This window comes from Muscardinus avellanarius (assembly GCF_963383645.1).
Source record: "Muscardinus avellanarius genome assembly, chromosome: 7".
Classification (NCBI taxonomy): Eukaryota; Metazoa; Chordata; class Mammalia; order Rodentia; family Gliridae; genus Muscardinus; species Muscardinus avellanarius.
This window is the reverse complement of record NC_137793.1, coordinates 86,816,527-86,834,354: the sequence shown is the minus strand read 5'-3', so window position 1 is coordinate 86,834,354 and position 17,828 is coordinate 86,816,527.

Genomic DNA, 17,828 nt, shown 5'->3' with positions numbered 1-17,828 from the left:
AGCGGTTGTTTGCTTTTAGCATATTGAAAAAAATGCTTAAAATAATCTGTCTTTAATATTTTCCTTTGTGTTTTTAATCTTGTTTGGGATTAGTTTGTCTTCTTGTTGTCTTTTATCAGCGCTGGAACATTGTTGGCTGTCTTTTGTTCACATATTGCCTCCGACACAATTCATCTCTCATGTGTTTCTGGGACTCCAATTAAACTTATGCTGAAGGTGGGCACATTGGCACGTGCCTGAGGCTGAGACAAGTACAGATTCAAGGCAGCCTCGGCGACTTAGCAAGACCCTGTTTCCAAATAAAATGAGTTGGAGGTGTAGCTCAGTAGTAAAATGCCTCTGAGTTCAATCCCCAGTACATACCCCTCCACACACACATCTACACCACATTCTTTGCACTCTGCGGTAACTTTTTTTCCTTTAGTTTTCTCTGTATTATGATTTGGATATTTTCTATATTTTTTAATTTTTATTCATTGAATTAATATTTCTAGAAGTTTTATTTGATGTTTTCTAATTTATTTATTTTTTGTACTAGGATTTGAACCCAGGGCCATTCTATAACTCTGAGTTACACCCCCCAGTCCTTGAGGGTCCTGCTAAGCTTTTGAGGTTCCTCTTGAACCTACAATCCTCCTGTCTCAGTCTTCCAAGAACTCCCAGTACTTGGGATGCACTACTGCGCCTGGCTGTTTTTCCAAATTAAAATCAATTGTTACAGTCTATTGCCTGCAAATATTTTCAAGCATGTCTTTCATTTCTCTAAACATTGTAATCATAATTATCTTAAAGTATCAGTCTGGTCATTACAAAATCTAAACTTTTGTAGTTTAGTTTCACTTGTCTGTTGTATGTATTAGTTCTTACTTGTGGCTTCTGTTTACTGGCATATTTGGTTATTTTTGTTTGTTTGTTTGTTTGTTTGTTTTTGTTGTTGATGTTACCCATCAAACCCCCCCAAAAATTTAGCGAAATTCTTTGAGACCTGGAGGATGAGAATGCATTCTTTCAAAGAAGCATTTCTGTTTATTTTGTTTTGTTTTTTCCTTTGCCAATAACTTGTGGGCAGTACTGATCTAAAACCTCCTTAAATCAAATTCAAGGTGTTGAAGTTCTTTAGACCACAAGTGATGAAACCCTGCCACACTGCTGCCAGCCTGCTTTGATATGGGTTCACCTTTACTCCAAGGTTGTAGTCCTTTGTGGCTCTTGCTTATGAAAAGGAATATAGCCCAATCTTCTCCAAGCCCTGAGCTTTGATTTTTATCTCCTTGCCCTATAGGGATGGAAACAAAAAATGACTGCTGGGCATGGTGGCTTATGCCTGTAATACCAGTACTTTGGAGGCTGAGAAAAGAGGAATGTAGGTTCCAAATAAAAAATACCCTGAGGGGGTAGCTAAGAGGTAGAATGCACTGGGGTTCAGCTGAGGCTGTCCTTGAGCCTTCAGTCCTCCTGTCTCAGCCTCTCAAACACTGGGATTACGGCCATGTACCATCATGCCTGGCTTGACACGTTATTTAATCTGAGTCTTAGTATCCTTTTATTTATGTATTTATTTACTTATTTATTGTGGCACTGGGGTTCCTGGAAACCCTTCTATCTCCGGGCTACACTCCCATACATCTATTTTTTATCTATTTTTATTTGGAAACAGGGTCTCTTAAGCCAGCATGGCTGGCTTCAAGCCTGCACGATCCTCCTGTCTCCGCCTCCCAAGCGTGGGGATCACAAGCGTGCGCCACCATGCCCGGCAGCATCCTTATATTTAAAGCAGGAATAAAAATTAAAATAAATAAAGCAACGTGTTAAAGTTCTCCACATAAGGCTTGGCACATAGTAGACAGCTAATGCAGGGAAATTTATTTTTTATTTTATTATTAGGTAAAAAGACTAATACACAGAAACAAATGAATAATTTAGGACAGGATATAATTCCTCCTACCACTATATGTGATATACTTAAATGCATTTGTTTATTTCTATATCTACCACTAACCTGAAGACTCCAGCAGGGGAGAGACCATATCTGTCTCATTTGCAGGTGTGCCTCAGAGCCTAGCGCAGCACCAGCCACATGGGAGGCGTTCAATAAACATCGGGGCTAGTAAGTGAGATAATTCCTCTGAGGACATTTGCAAGGGGTCTGAGGTAACCTAGCAGCACAGAGACAAGGCCAGCAAAGATGAGGGTAACGGGACTGGCACAGGAGAGGCCTGGCAGGAGGCAACAGGGGACCAGGAAGACAGCTCAGCATACATGGAGAAAGCAAGAAAACGCCCCAGTCAGGAAGTCAGGGCTCAGTGTGGGGCTTAGAGCCCCACACTATTATTGGCACTACTTAGAGCCCTCCACCCCAGCTCTGGGCAGAGTCTGAGCAGGCCAGGGAGCCAGAGCGAAGGCCTTGGAGAGTCCTGATGGAACCATGGGCCCTGGACTGCCCCTCCTAAGAGGGCTGCCGGGAACAAGTGGCCAGGATGACTTAATCCTACCGCAGTGTTATGGTGTTAAGTCTCTTCTCTGAGCTCAATCACAAGAGTAGCCCAAAGACTGGAGAACAGAGGAAGAAGCGGAGAGGAAGGCAGGGGGAGTCCAGTGAGGGCCTGCGGTGGGGATGGGAAGGCAAAATGGAGGGACAGGTGGGAAAGGAGAGGAAGGAGGAAGGGAGGGTGGAAGTGGGGGGTAGAGGAAAGAGGGGAGGAGGAACAGGCAGGACAGCCTTTTAAACCACATGCCCCTCCACTTACCCCTCCCTGGCAGAGACAGCCACGGGAGGCCATTGCAAGTCTGGTTTGGGGGATGGCTGGTAGCTCCTGCTCTGTCCCTGCCTCCTTTTCCCAACTCTTCCCTGTGTCTCCCTCTCTTTTCCTCTCTCCAGAACAAACAGGAGGGGCGGGTGGCTGCCTGCCCAGAGAGCTGCTGCATTCAGAAGGAGCCCACAGGTGAGCACCCTGATGGCCTGGCGGCCGCTTGCCAGCTCCCTGCCTTCTGCCCGGCACCTGTCCCCCAGGACCCCCAGAGCTTTCTGCAAACCCAAGCTTGCTTAAGACCGAGGAGGACTCCTCTGGCCTCCCATAACACTCTGAATGTGAGAAAGGAGCACGACAGGTGGGTGGCAGGTCTGAGACCAGCCTGAGCAACTTAGACTCCACCTCAAAATAAAAAGAGGCGGCTCAGTGATAGAGCACTCGCCTGGCGTGTGGGTGGCCCTGGGTTCCGTGCCCTGCGCTGAGAAAAAATGGAGGATAAAAGGGAAGGAGGAAGGAAGGGAGGGATCCCAGCATAAGGGAAGCAAGGAACAGGAAAGGAACTGTGCTGGCGGATGGACGACGGGAATGATGTCACGTGGGGTGGAGACCGTCCCTTTCTGCGGGTCTCTGAGAGCAGAGCCACCCTCCTAGGCCACCTCTCCCTCATGCCCCACGCCACTCTGCTAACTCCACAGCGTCCACGGAGCCCTGGCCCCTGGTGCAGACGCCGGGGCTGCCAGCCTCCTTCCAAAACATGTTTTGCCTTTTTGCCTTAACTCTGTGGCTTGGCTCAGCGAGGCCTGAAAATTCCCCACACCTGGGGTGGGCCAAGATGTGACGCTCCATCGCTAGGGTCACTCTTTCCAGCCTGAAAGCCCCAAACAGCATCACGGGACAGGACAGACAGGCCTGGGGCCCGGAGATCGGCAAGGGCACCCTCCGGGGACCACAGCCTGCCATGGCATGGAGGGTCTCCTTCTGCTGCATCGCCCCCTCCCCACCCCAGAATGCCTCTCAAAAAAGGGGCCCCACAACAGTCTTCTGCGGCCTGGCTGGGGATGGCAGCATTAGCTCACTGCAGAGGTGACTGGCTGGAAGGGCAGCGTTTGTGCCCAGAACATTACTTCCCCAGCTCACAGGCCTCAGCCGGAGCTGTCCTGGCCGAATTCTCCGGCGGTGGCCGCCAAGGCCAGTGTAAACACTGCAAAGGAAACACAGTGTCTCTTGGCGAGGACACCTCATAACTATGCTCTGGGTCCCTCTGCGATACTATTTCATGAGCCTCAGCCATCAAGAGCCTGTATCCTTTGCTGGGTACCTATGGGGCACACAGTGGTTGTGGGTCTTGGTGACTCAGCTTGTCTTGTCTGTGTCTACATTGGCCCTGTAGAATGCAGGCCAGCTCTTACAGCAGAAGTGGGCAAGCCTCCTTGCTTGCCCCAGGAGCCCTTCTGATAGCTCTTGAGGACCCTGCCACCTTTCCTGGTACTGAGAGGAGAGGAGGAACAAGATGAAGGCAAGTGTGGCCTCTTCCCACACCATCAGCCCAGAGAGCCCTTCTCATGGCTCTTGGGAGCACCTGGTCTGATGGGGAGACAGCTCAACCAGGTAGGAGCTGCAGGTGTAAGACTAGAAAAGGAACCACCGTATGTCCCAGCGGTGCCACTCCTCAGTATCTTTCCAAAGGAACTGAAGTTACAACACTATGGTGAATCACACACACCTGTGCTTATAGCAGCACAATTCACAATAGCCAAATTATGGGACCGGCTGAGGTGTCCATCAATAAAGGAATCGATAAAGAAACTGTGCTCTAAACACACAGGAATTTTACTCAGCCATAAAGAAAACCAAATTGTGTCATTTACAGGAAAATGGATGGAACTAGAGAATATTAAGTTAAATGAGATCGGCCAGTCTTGGAAAGTCAAGGGTCATACGTTTCCTCTTATCTGTGGAAGTTGGAACAAAAATAAGAAGCAAAAGGGATTTTAGCTGGGCATGGTGGTGCACCCTTGTAATCTCAGTACTTGGGAGGCTGAGACAGGAGGATCGCCATTTGAGGACAGCCTTGGTTACTTAGTGGGGTACTCTGCAACTTGGTGAGACCTTGTTTCAAAATAAAGAATAAAAAGTAGGGCTGTGCCGGGCGTGGTGGCGCACGCTTGTAATCCCTGCTCTTGGGAGGCAGAGACAGGAGGATCGCGCTGGTTTGGAGCGAGCCTTGCTGGCTTAAGAGACCCTGTTTCCAAATTATAAAAAATATAAAAAATAGGTCTGGGAGTGTAGCCCAGAGGTAGAAGGGCTTCCAGGAACCTCAGTACAAAAAAAAAAAAAAGTAGGGCTGAGGGTATAACTTGGAGGTAGAATGCCCCTGGGTTAAATCCTCAGTTCCACAAAAAAGAGGGGAGCATTTCAATCAAATGAGGGGGGAAACAATAAAATAGAAGAGGGTTGGGGAAGGAAGAACGAGGAGCAAGGAAGGGGACAGCTCAAATAAGGTGCTGTCTATCCAAGGTTTCACGACCAATCTCACCGACATGGGGAGGGAGAGGAATGAAGCCAGTTTATGGAGAGAGATACAATAAATGATGGGTGCATGTATGTTTGTATCACTTTGAATCTCACCAATAAAAACTTATGACTGGGCACACCTGTGCACGGTGGCACACACTTATAATCCCAATACTTGGAAGGCCAAGACAGGAGGGTCGCAAGTTCAAGACCAACAGCAGCAACTTAGCAAGACACTGTTTCAAAATAAAATAAAAAAAAGGTCTAGGGCTGTAACGCGGAGGTAGAATGTCCCTGGGTTCAATCCCTGGGCTGCCTTCCCTGGTGGAGGGGTGCTCCCACAGCCCCAGGGCAGGGCGGCTCTCTGGAGACCCAAGCCTTAGCAGGTGGCAGGCATGACCGGGACAGCAGCTGTGGCTTCTGCCTCAGCCTAGTGACCTGTCACCTGCCCCAGAAGGCAGCAGAGCCCTTTTGCAGCAGAGGGCATTGCTGGTGGCATCCTGCAGTAGGCGCTCCATCCCCGTGCCAGCCTTCGCCTCTGGCTGGGTCCCTCTGCATTGGCGGGGCGGGTGGTGGGCAGCCACGAGGCTCGGCCCTGGAGTGACCCGCCTCTGAACCAGGCTGGTGTGGTGCATGGAGGTCGGGAGGACCATCCAAGGAGGCCAGGAGAGAGCGCAGGCCCCGCTCAGAGCTGCGGGCCAACCGGCCATTTTTGCAGAATGGGCAAGCAGAGCCAAATGAAGGAGAAATACGAAGGAAGGGCGCTGAGGCTGGCGGGGGTATGGAGAGGAGTGGGCGAGCGTGGGTGACGCCTGCTAGACGAGGTGACAGTTCTATTATTTCAGTAGAAGCCGCAGAGCGGGCCTCAGGAGACGGGGTTTTCAACCCTGCCTGACACCGGGGATGGCGTGGGCAGAGACCGAGACACAGCTTATTTTCCTAACTCTCACATACACACACGCACACACCAGCTCGGAGCCTGTGGGTTACGGTGCATTCTGCAGCATCAGCACCGCAGGACAGATGGCATGGACTCTGGAGCCGCCTGCCTAGGTTCCATCCTAGTTTTGACACTGTCTGCACACCTGGATGATAACTGACTGCATCCTGCTCTGTGTTTCTGTGCTTTCTTCATCTGCAAAATAGGGATGACAGTAATAGTGCCTACTCCTGGGTGGGTCTGAGGATCAAACAAGCTAATGGCCGTAAAGCACATCGCCCAGCACGCGGGAAGAGCCTGGCAGGTGTTAACGCTCCTGAACGTTATCACTGTTTGCCAGGAGCTGGGTTTGAGCTGGGAGTCCCTGGTCGCGCAGGGGAGGCAGATGGTGAGGCAAGAGCCTCTGCACTGTGTGGTAGTGGAGGGTGCTCCACTCTGCCTGTAGGAACCAGCAGAGCAACACACAGCAGGTGCGTTTGAATTGGGGTTTTCAGGTGAATAGGAGTTCCCCAACTGGAGCTGAAGAAGAAGGAGGAGATGTGGACCCAGATTGGGCAAAGACCTACAGACATGAAAATCCAGGGAACCACGATTCCACAAGTCTGGTTCTTGGTTCCATAGAAACTATGGAAGAAAATGAGAAGGGCGGGAAGGTTGGGTTAGACTGCTCAGCCCAAGGCGTTTGAATTTCATTCCATAAACAACCGAGAGAGATTGTGGAATATAGGCGAGGGGATTACATGATCTGGTTTGTGCTTTGGGAAGTAATATACTTGCTGGGTCATGAAAAATAGATGAGAAAGTGAGAAGCTAGAGCACAAATAAATAAAAGGAGGATTTTGCAATGATTCGGGCAAACGACACCCTAGAGGACACTATTCAGAGCTCGCAGGCATACTGCCAGATTAGCACTGGGCGGAGTGAGAGGTTCTGAAAGCCTACTGTGTGTCAGACTCCTGCGGGTCCTGCAGCCCCAGTGGGTGTCAGGCTCGGAGAAAGCTCATGGGAACTGGCCGGAGTGGACAGGAAAGCAAAGCGGGACAGGGGAGTGACATGGGTCTTGGGAGCCACCCATCAGGGGCCTCTGGAGTCCATGGACCAAAGGGTCATGGCTTCCCAGGAACTGGAGAGGATGGTACCACCAGGAGAGCATCCTAGAAGATGTAACAACTGGCAAAAAAAAAGGGGGGGGGGCTTTCTAAACACAAAGAACAGTAAGCAAAGTTAGGGAGAGGTGAGACGGCTTGGGAGACTGGCTGCTGGGAGACAGTCACATGTTTGATTGGTGTCTAGATTTTGAGCAATGGGGCTGGCGAGGCAGGCCGGGATCAGAGCACAGAGCTTGGACTGCAATCCGTAGACCTATAATTCTCAGTCGTGGGGATAGATTAGAATCACTCATGATGACAGCCTTTAAAGATCTCAGCCAGGCGTGGTGTGGCACGCCTACAATCCTAGGACTTAGGAGGCCAGGCAGGAAGATCACAGGTTAAAAGCCATCCTTGGTTTAGTAAGGTCCCTCAGCAACTTAGCAAGACCCTGTTTCAAAATAAGGCTGGGGGTATAGATCAGAGGTATAATGCCCCTGGGGTCAATCCCTCTAACAATAACAAAACACCCCAAAATACAGATCTGGGGGAGTAGGTCAGTGGCCAAGTGCTCACATACTATGCACAAGGCTGTGGGTTTCATGATGAGAGAAGAGAGAGGAAACCTCACAATTCTACTTGAATTGCATCTCTAGGAATGAGGCCTTGGCACCCCAGGAACCTGCGGTGCCGAGCCGGCTGGCAGTAGAGGTTTACGCAGAATGACACCTGGGATCTGGGTGTGTATTTGATCCAGGTGCTTCTGATTTGGGGCAACTTGTGATTTTTATGACATTAGAAACCAGGCATGGTGGCGCACGCTTGTACTCCCAGCATTCGGGAGGCTGAGACAGGAGGATCATGGTTCATGGCCAGCCTCAGCTACTTAGTGAGGCCCTTTGCAACTCAGTGAGACCCTGTTTCAAAATAAAGGATAAAAAATAGGGCCGGGGATGTAGCTCAGAGGTAGAATGCCCCTGGGTGGTTCCATCCCCAGTACCCCCCCACACACACACACACAAATTACGTTGAACTGCAGCGGCACATACCTGTCATCTTCTAAGCCACTTGGGAGGCCGAGGCAGGAGGATGGCAAGTTTGAGGCCAGCCTGGACAACTTGGCTAAATCCTGTGTCAAAATAAAAATCAAGCCGGGCGTGGTGGCGCACGCTTGTAATCCCCGCGCTTGGGAGGCAGAGACAGGAGGATCGCGCAGGTTCGAAGCCAGCCACGCGCGCTGGCTTAGGAGACCCTGATTCCAAATAAAAAATGTAAAAATAGGTCTGGGAGTGTAGCCCGGAGGTAGAAGGGCTTCCAGGAACCCCAGTACCACCAAAAAATAAAAATAAAAAAATAAATAAAATAAATAAAAATAAAAAAGGTCTGGAGGTATAGTGATAGAGTAGTTCTCACCCCAGTACAGTAAAAGAGAAAGAAATGAGGGAGGGAGGGAGGGAGGGAGGCAGGCTGGTCGGTTAAAGTTAGCTTAGAATTCGAGGAGGGCTTGAGGCACCCCAGAACCTAAGAGATCCTCGCTTTGGAAGTCAGAATGCTGCCATCACTCACCTGAGCCCGGCTCCCTGAGGACCTGAGGAACCCCAGGAGTGACTGCCGAGCCGCTGTGGGTCACACCAGCGGGTGGTGGGCTGCAGCACCCCCCGCCTACACGCCATGGCTCTAGGATTTATGTCTCAGCAAAGTTATTTTCACCAGCCAGCCTTGTTCCATCCGCAGGCCTGCTCAGGCAGCCCACGGTGACGAGCCCTGGGCAGGACCACGGACAATGGACAGCGAGTGCAAAAGGTTCCGGGTCCTCCAGCCCCACCGCTCACCGTGTGGCAGGTTAGCTCTTTCCTTCCTTTCCTGCCTTTGCCTGCCCCCCTTCTTCTTGTAGAAATAAGCGACCAGGTCTGTGCAGAGTCAAGAAGAGAAGGCAGTTTACCAGAGACTTTGGCCTCCTCTTCTGCAAGTCCAAGTCTCTGGGGGTTTCTGGGTACAGACACCATGTCTTAACCAGAAGTAAGGGGAACAAGGTAACATCTTCATCCCTGACAAGTGGAGGTTGGAAGACAATAAGGACCACTTATGGGGCTTGAAAGAGGACCATTGCCCCTTGGCAGAGTTCCAGGCAGCTAGCATGGCCCTAGAGAGGAAATGACAGCTTTGCAGAAGGTTTCTGTCCCCTGCATGCGGACCAGAGAATGTCAGGGAGCTGCCGAGCACAGTGGCATGCCTATAATCCCAGTACTTGGGAGGCTGAGACAGGCGAATCCCAGGTTCGAGGCCAACCTCAACAATTTGGAGAGACCTTCTGCAAGTTAGCAAGACCCTGTTTCAAAAACAAGAGAAGAAAAAGGGCTGGGGGTGTATCTGGGAAGTAAAATGCCCCTGGGTTCAATCTCCTGTACCAAAGTGGGAAGAAGAAAAAGGAGGAGGAAGAAGAGGAGAAAGAAAATGTCAAAGAGCTAGCTGCTTGGCCAGAAGAAGCCTCCCAGGATGAAGGGCATGTCCAGGGCATCGCTGGCCAGGAGCCGCATGCATGCCCTCCCCACTCCCCTCCCCTCCCTGCCTGGCCCTGGCACCCAGTCTACCTGCCTCAAGCTGCAGTACAAGCCCAGGGGAAAGGTGAAGGGTACCAGGAAGGACAGAGATGGAATCTTCTGTGGTCCAGTAAAATGAGGACTCCAATCCAGAAGTCTTAGAAGAAAGGTAAATGATGACGGAAAGCCGGAAAGCCATACTTCTTTGACAACTTCAATCAATACCTGACACATGCAAATGAGGAACTGAGATTCAGGACGGCACCTGGAGTAACTCAAGGCCACCTAGTTAGTGTGAAGAGGAGGCGGAGCCAGGACTGGAACCAGGTTTGTGAGACTCCAAGCCCAGCGCTGCCTACCTTAAAAATCAGGAGCCCAGCCAGGCGCGGGGAGCACACCTGCAATCCCAGGAGTTGGGAGACTGAGATAGGAGGATTGAAGATTTGCAGCCTTGCACAGCTTAGTGTGACCCTCTGCAACCTCGTGAGGTCCTTCCTAAAAAAATACGGCGGATGGTGGGGGCTGAGGATATATCTCAGAATGCCCCTGGGTTCAATTCCCAGTAACAAACAAATAAACAAATGTCAGGAGTCCAAATATCCATCAAGAAGGACTAGTCAGCCGAGTGTGGTGGCGCACACTTGTCATCCCAGCATTCGGGGGGCTGAGACAGGAGAATCACGGTTCGCGGACAGCCTCAGCTACTTAGTGAGGCCCTTTGCAACTCGGTGAGACCCTGTGTCAAAATAAAGAATAAAAAATAGGAATGGAGGTATAGCTTGGAGGTAGAATGCCCCTGGGTTCTATCCTCAGTACTGAAAAAAAAAAAAATTGAATGCTCGGAGGTAGCATGCCTCTGGGTTCAATTCTCAGTAACACACATGTACACACAGACTAGTCAAATAAACATAGTGGAGAGGGCAGAGAGAAAGAGCCTCTTGTCTCAATATGAAGAGATTTTAGAATATACTACTGAGTGAAAATTAAAATGCACAGCTGTTTATTGACTGTTTATATGTGCATTAAATAAATCTGGCAGTATACAGGGAATCTCTACATTCTTTTTTTCCTGAAGGAAACTGGGTAATGAGTCCTCCCTTCTATACTTTTTGGATGTGTGTGTGTGTGTGTGGTACTGGGGGTGGAACCCAGGGGCTCTTCTACCTCCGGGCTATACTCCCAGACCTATTTTATACTTGATTTGGAAACAGGGTCTCTGAGACCCTCACTCAGTAGCTGAGGCTGGCTTTGAACCTGTGTGATCATCCTGTCCCAGCCTCCCAAGTGTGGAGATTACAAGCATGTACCACCACGCCTGGCTACCTTTTGGATTTTGAATCAAGAGAATTATTATCTATTCAAGAAATAATATTTTTTTAAAAAAAGAATGTGACAGAGAATCTCCTTAAATCAATGAAACAGACCCTGACTGTGTGTCCAGGCCTTGGTGAGTGCTGTGGGCTCTACCACAATGAACAGGACACCATCTTGGCCCACTAGGAGCCCACTGACCCCAGGCAACCCAGGCCGCCCAGGCTGGAGGGCAGGAAGAGCAACCACAGGACTCCCACGGCTTTTCCCGCTCCCCCACCCCAGGCTGGGAGCCTTGGCTGGAGAGGAGAGAGGGTCTGTCCAGGACCAGCTCCGTGGGGCCTAATGAGGAGGCCAGACACCTGAAACGGCTCCCTTCTGCATTCGTGGGCAAAGCCTGCTGCACAAGCCTCCCTTTCTTCTCAAGCTATAAAAACTCACTGCTGGTAACCACGGCAGCAGTTACTGTGAGGGTCAGAGAAACAGCGAGCCCCCAGATGGGTTTCAGTGTGGGTGGGCAGGCCCAAGCTCCAGAAATGCAAGTGAAGTCCACCGCGGTGCAGCGCCACCTCCTTCCCCTGCCGGGCCCCTGCACTTTCTGTCCCTGCATTGTGTCCTGGACCCCATTGGGCCCCTGCGCTTTCTGTGCATTGTGTCCTGGACCCCATGGTCCCAGACTCTCCTAAGGAGCAGGCAGCCGTGCAGCAATGTGGGTATCTGCCCTTCCAAGCCTGCCCAGTACTTGTCCATGTGGGTCCTCTGGCCACAGCAGGAACAGATAAATACCCACCCTGGAGCCCAGCCTGTAATTCTAGTAGTAGGGAGGCTGAAACAGGAGTGTTGCGGGTTCAAGGACAGCCTCAGCAACTTAGCAAGATCTGTCTGTCTCAAAACAAAATGCAAAGGGCTGCGGATGTAACTCAGAGACAGTGTGCTTGCTGGCACTTGCAGGGCCCTGGGTTCTGTACCCAGCACTGCAGAAACAAAATAAAAAAACCTTCCTGTGGGGTGAAGCACCCCACTGCATGTTCCCCAAACTTGAGGAGAGTAGAGGAGGCTCTTCCTGGAGGAGCCCCCTGGTGTGGGGCCTGTCAATCGCTGAAGGCCCTCCCTGCCACTGCTTCCAGTGATCCCAATTGCCCTGGGTACGTGCTGGGAGGGAGACCAAGTACAGACCAAGTAAGAGCTACTCGTCAGGTGGATGGAGCAGCCGAGCTGACATGTTAGCCCAGGTGTCCTGACTCAGCCTCTCTTCCTGGCAACATTGGAAGAGAACTTAGAAGTCACTTGTGGTACCTTGTGCTCTGCAGTGATAAACTGAGGTAAAGGGTCCAAGGTCACACAGCCTGTCGGAGGCTCAGCCGGGTCTCAAGAACCTGGCCCTCTGGCTAGAGACTTTCTTTATCCTCTGTCGAGGGGACAGGGAAGGCAGATCAGTTGAGACGACCTCTCTCTTAGTGTCTCTAGGTCTGTGGCTGTGAGCTCAAATGTCTTCAAGGCAGGTCAGTAGTGGAGGGGCGTAATATAGGCCTTGGACTCTGGGGTGAGACAGTGTGAAGGGCTGGCCTCCGTGTTGAACAGGAAAGAACCCTGACTAAAGGCATTCAAACCCAATCTTTAAAAAAAAATGCTTCAAAAATATACCAATAGTTCATGGAGACATAGAAGAAACAAGATAGGTCATGAGATGGTTGGTAATTGTTCAAGCTGGGTGTTAGGTAAAGGGGTTATTAATTAATACTCTCCTATGTAAACTGTACATCTTAAAACTTTCATAATAAAAAGGTTTTTAAATTAATGTGCTATCATAAAACCCAATTAGGTCCTCAAGGCATATCATGTCCAAGACCATCGATCAGCCACCGTGCTCCAGGCCTTCCTAAGGGTCCCCTGGACGTCTCTTGCCTTCATTCCAATTCTGTCTATAGAGCTTGAGTCAGGGGAGATGAGAGAGGGTGAGGGAGACCCTTCATTCTGGAAAGAGCTTGGAAGCTGGTTGTTATCCTGTGCCCAGGAGAACAGGCTGGTGGATTTGGGCGGATGGTGTACAAATGGTGAGCTGCCCCCCCTCCCCCGGCACCCTGCGCCTCCTCCCTGCACCTCACCGCACTCGGCTCTGCCTTCTTACACTCTGCCTACCTCCCAGTCCCTTGGGCGACTCACCCACGATTACATAGCCTGTGCATGGCAGAGCCCAGGCGTGCCGGCCCTAATTTATTTATTCGTGAGGAAAAAGGGAATTACTGGGGATTGAACCCAGGGATGTTCTACCTCCCAGCTACAACCGCAGCCCATTTTATTTTTATTTGCTTATTTAATTTACTTATTTATTGTGTGTGTGGTACTGGGGATTGAATCCAGGGCACTCTACCTTTGTGCTATACCCCCAGCCCTATTTTATTTTTCATTTTTGGAACAGGATCTCACTCAGTTGCTGAGGGTCTTGCTAAATTGCTGAGGCTAGCCTTAAATCTGCAAGCCTCTTCTCTTGGCCTCCCAAGTACTGGGATAGCAGGTCTGAACCACCACATTCAGATTCTAATTTATTTACATATATATGTGTATACATGTGTATGTATATGTATTACGGTACTGGGGATGGAACCCAGGGACATTCCTCCTCCGAGTTTTACCCCCAGCCCTATTTATTTATTCTTTATTTTGAAACAGGGTCTCACTGAGTTGCAAAGGGCCTCACTAAGTAGCTGAACCTGTTGCGAACCCAGATCCTCCTGTCAACCTTCCCAAACGCTGGGATTACAAGCGTGCGCCACCACGCCTGGCCCTTATATTTTTTTTAAGACTCACTATGTTGCCCAGGCTGGCTTCAAACTCCAGGGCTCGAGCCTTCCTCCGGCCTCAGCCTCCTGAAGTAGCTGGGATTGTGCCTGCCTCTGACCATAATTTTAATGTTCTCTCCTGTACTCAAGCTGGGGGAGAAGTGGGTCAGTCCTCTGGCCTTGGGCTCTGCAACTCTCCAGAGGTCTAAAGAGAGAAGCACATTTCGCCGAGGTCCTCAGTCACTCATGGGGACCGCAGGAGTTTTGCTGGGCTCCTGCTTAACTGCCCACGTGCTAAGGAGCTGTAACCGAGGAGTCTGTTGGAGGTGACAATGGTACTTGAATGGGTCTCTGGGGTGTGGACGTGCGCACTGGGGACGTGTGGGTTTCCCCACCTCTTTGTGTGATAACTGCACCCAAATCTCACCTGAGTGTGATAAGGAAAAGCTGAAAGAAGATTCCAACTTGTCCATATGAACTAGTGACTTTAAGTCTTACATCAAATCAGAATTCTGTCTTAACTTTGCTGTGTGACCCCAGGCCAGACTTTTCCCTTTCTGGTCCTCAGACCAGCCCTCTGGCAGCCAAACCAAAGGGATCTCTCATACTGGCTCAAGGCACGGTGAGCCGCCACTCTATTAGCAACTGCTTGGAGAAGATGCCTCGGGGAAGGATTGCCACTCCTCAGAGGGAGCACCCCGGCCCCCTCTCTGGGCTGGAAGTCTAACACCAGGGAGCTACGGTCTTCAAAAGCCATGCACTTGTTAGGAGGAATCTAGCAGGCCAGTGTGAGCCCTAGCCCTCCTGCCCTGGCCCGCACACAGGCTGCCTTTTCCTCTGTTGATCTGGCCTGCTTTCCAAACATGGGTCAAGCAGTCTCACTCCAGAAGCAGCGGCAGCAGAAGGAAACATTATTAAAACCGAGTCCGTTAGTGGGCATGGTGTAGGGATGAAGTCTTTGGCGTTTTGGCTGCCAAATAAAGACTTTATTGTTGTCATTCCTCTTTCCCAAGCTCCCTCCCTCTCTCCTCTCCTCCCTCCTTCCTCCCTTCCCCTCCCTCCCTGCAATCTGCCCCTCCCTCCCCCTAACCTAACCTCCCCACCCCAATAGGATCTGGTGGAAGAAAAGCCAGGCAACAGAGGCTCACAAGCACCACGGGGAGACCAGAGCTCCTAGCTGGCTCTCGGCTGCCCAGCCCCACCAAGGTGTGGAGGAGGAGGACGGAGCCCCAGCCCCAGTGCTGAGCGCCCAGCAGGTGTGCACAGGTAAGTCCCATAGAGGTGGGCTCAAAGCCTCCTTCCTTGGTTTCTTCCAGCTCAGCCCATCTGGCTGCCTGGTCTAGCCTCTGTCTTCTCACACCTTCCTCCACCTTTCTCTCCTCTCCAAAGAGCTCCAATTCAGTCTTCCTCCTTTCCTTCCCGACACCCTCTTCCTCTCCTCATCACTCTGAACTCCTATATTCGCTTGCTGCTAAAGTTAAACTTTCTTGGTGCAAAGGTTTGTTGTAGCATGGAGAGCTGTGTCGCACACAGAATCCCACCAGATCAGGTGTTGCCATAGAGACTGGATGTTGGCACCCACTTCTCGGCCCCTCTTGTGTATGGACAACATTGTTGAAGTCTCTCTCTCTGTCTCTCTCTGTCTCTGTCTCTGCCTCTCGTCTCATCCTCACATGCCTCCCCAGCTGTAAGAGCAAAAGAGAAAGTGCGTCTTCGCACTGAGATGGCAGAGCCAAAAGAAAATCATGTGTCCAGAGTCTAGGCCGGCAGGGAGAAGAGGGAGCCTGGGAGGATTTCTCATTCTTTTACCCTTAATTGGGCAGGGGCGGGGAGGGGAGAGAGGAAAGTGGCTTTCCAACCTGCGCAGTTTCTTCTCAGTGAGTTTCTCTGTCTCTCTGTTCCAAACCACTCAGCTTCTGGAAAGAAAGAAAAGAAAACAACGCAGTCTGTCTGTCTTAGGAGCCCCGATTCCCAACTGAGGGGCAGCTATTCCTTCCCTCCAGTTCTTGCAGCCAGCCAGAAAAAAAAAAAAGAAAAAAGAAAAAAAAAACCTTCTTCTGAAATCCATTCTGAAATTATTGCAACCATTCAGGCTGGCAAGGGACCCTCGTGCTAGAGAAGAAAGACAGTAGTTCTTTAAGCAGTCAGGGAGGGGAAGCTGGAGGGTCTCTCTCTGTCCCCAACTCATTCCTCTCCACCAACAGAGAGGGTTCTTGGCAGGCAGGGTGTGGACTAGAGTGAGGCTCCTCAACACAGCTCTTCTTCAAAACCTCCCAGAGTGCTGGCGCATGCCTGTAAGCTCAGGACTTGGAAGGATGAGACAGGAGGATAGCAGGTTCGAGCTCAGCATTAGCAACTTAGCAAGACCCAATTTAAAACAAAATTAAAAAAAAAAAATAGCTTGGGGTCTAGTCTGGAGGTAGAATGTTCCTGGGTTCAATCCCAAGAAAGAAAGAAAGAAAGAAAGAAAGAAAGAAAGAAAGAAAGAAAGAAAGAAAGAAAGAAAGAAAGAAAGAAAGAAAGAGAAAAAAGGGAAAAGGGCTGGGGGTGTAGCTTAAAAGTAGAATGTCCCTGGGTTCCATCCCCAATACCAAATAAATAAACAAACAAACAGGGTTGGGGATATATCCCAGTGGTAGAACATCCCTGGGTTCATCCCCAGTGCCAATAAATAAATACAACAAAATAAAACACACACTCAAAAAGCCCACCTCTATGGGACAGCAGAAGAGGAGGTGCTAAAAGCCCACGTGTATGCACCCTTGCTCCAGACAGGCTGGCTGGAGGCCCAGATGTCTGAAGATGTTTTAGTACATCCAGGATTCTGGTGGTTGGCCAGAGCTTGAGAAGCTGAGTCAGGGCCGAGAGGGACCTGCTGCCAGGTGTGAGCCCAGGGCGCCCCAGTGCTCCTGCTCAGCTGCGCGGCTGAGTGTCCCAGCAGACTCTCCCTTCTTTGAGGACTGGGAGCAAGCACCAGAAGGAATGGGGACAATCTTTTGTGAACACCTCTCCCTCCTTCTTGCAAGTTCAGGCAGTCATATCACAAAGGAATATTCAAGAAAGATAATTCCCTCAAGATTGCTCCAAATTGCTCAGTACCTCTCAGCTGCCAAGCTCCCTGCCGTAGGTGTCCAAGAGTGGTGCTGCCCCCCAGCCCTTCTAGGCCCCCTCCAAGCTCCCTGCCATAGGTGTCCAAGAGTGGTGCTGCCCCCCCAGCCCTTCTAGGCCCCCTCTCCCTTGCACCACAGTGGGCTTTTCTAATGGGCTCTCAGATGTTAAGCTGAACGATTTCTTTGCTGACCCTTCATTTCCCAGGATGGCAGCCCCATTTATGGAGGTTGGAGGCATCTCAAGCCCAGAAGGGGCCAAAAGGCTCCAGATATGAAGGGTTGGGAGGAGCCGTCCTGGGTCACAGTGGGGCTCTGCAGCCGAATAAAAGGGGGACTCACACCTTCCATGCCCGCATCCCCTCTCCAGGTGCAGAGAGTGTAGGGCTGAGTTAGTAAACTGGAGGGACAGGGTGGGCGTCTCCCAGGGAGTTTCTAGGGTCTTTACGACTATTGATTCTGAGTCCCAAGCGGAGTTTTTTAAACCACAAAGGGGAGGGAGTTGCTTTGTGTGGGGAAAAAAAAAGTCAGTATTTACACTGCAAGAAAGTCTTGGAACGGTGGGCGGGGCTCCCCAGGAGCAAAAGGGAAGGGAAAGGACTCCACTACTTTGAAATAAAATCAACAGTCCCTTAACAGACTCTGAGCTCTTGCTCTGCTGCATTAAAAGAAGCTGTTGGCTAGAAATAGAGTGCTTGCCTAGCATGTGCAAGGCCCTGGATTCAGTTCGAAACACTACCAAAAAAAAAAAAAGTTGTTAGTATGCCTATTTTATAGATGAGGAAACTGGGGCGTGCT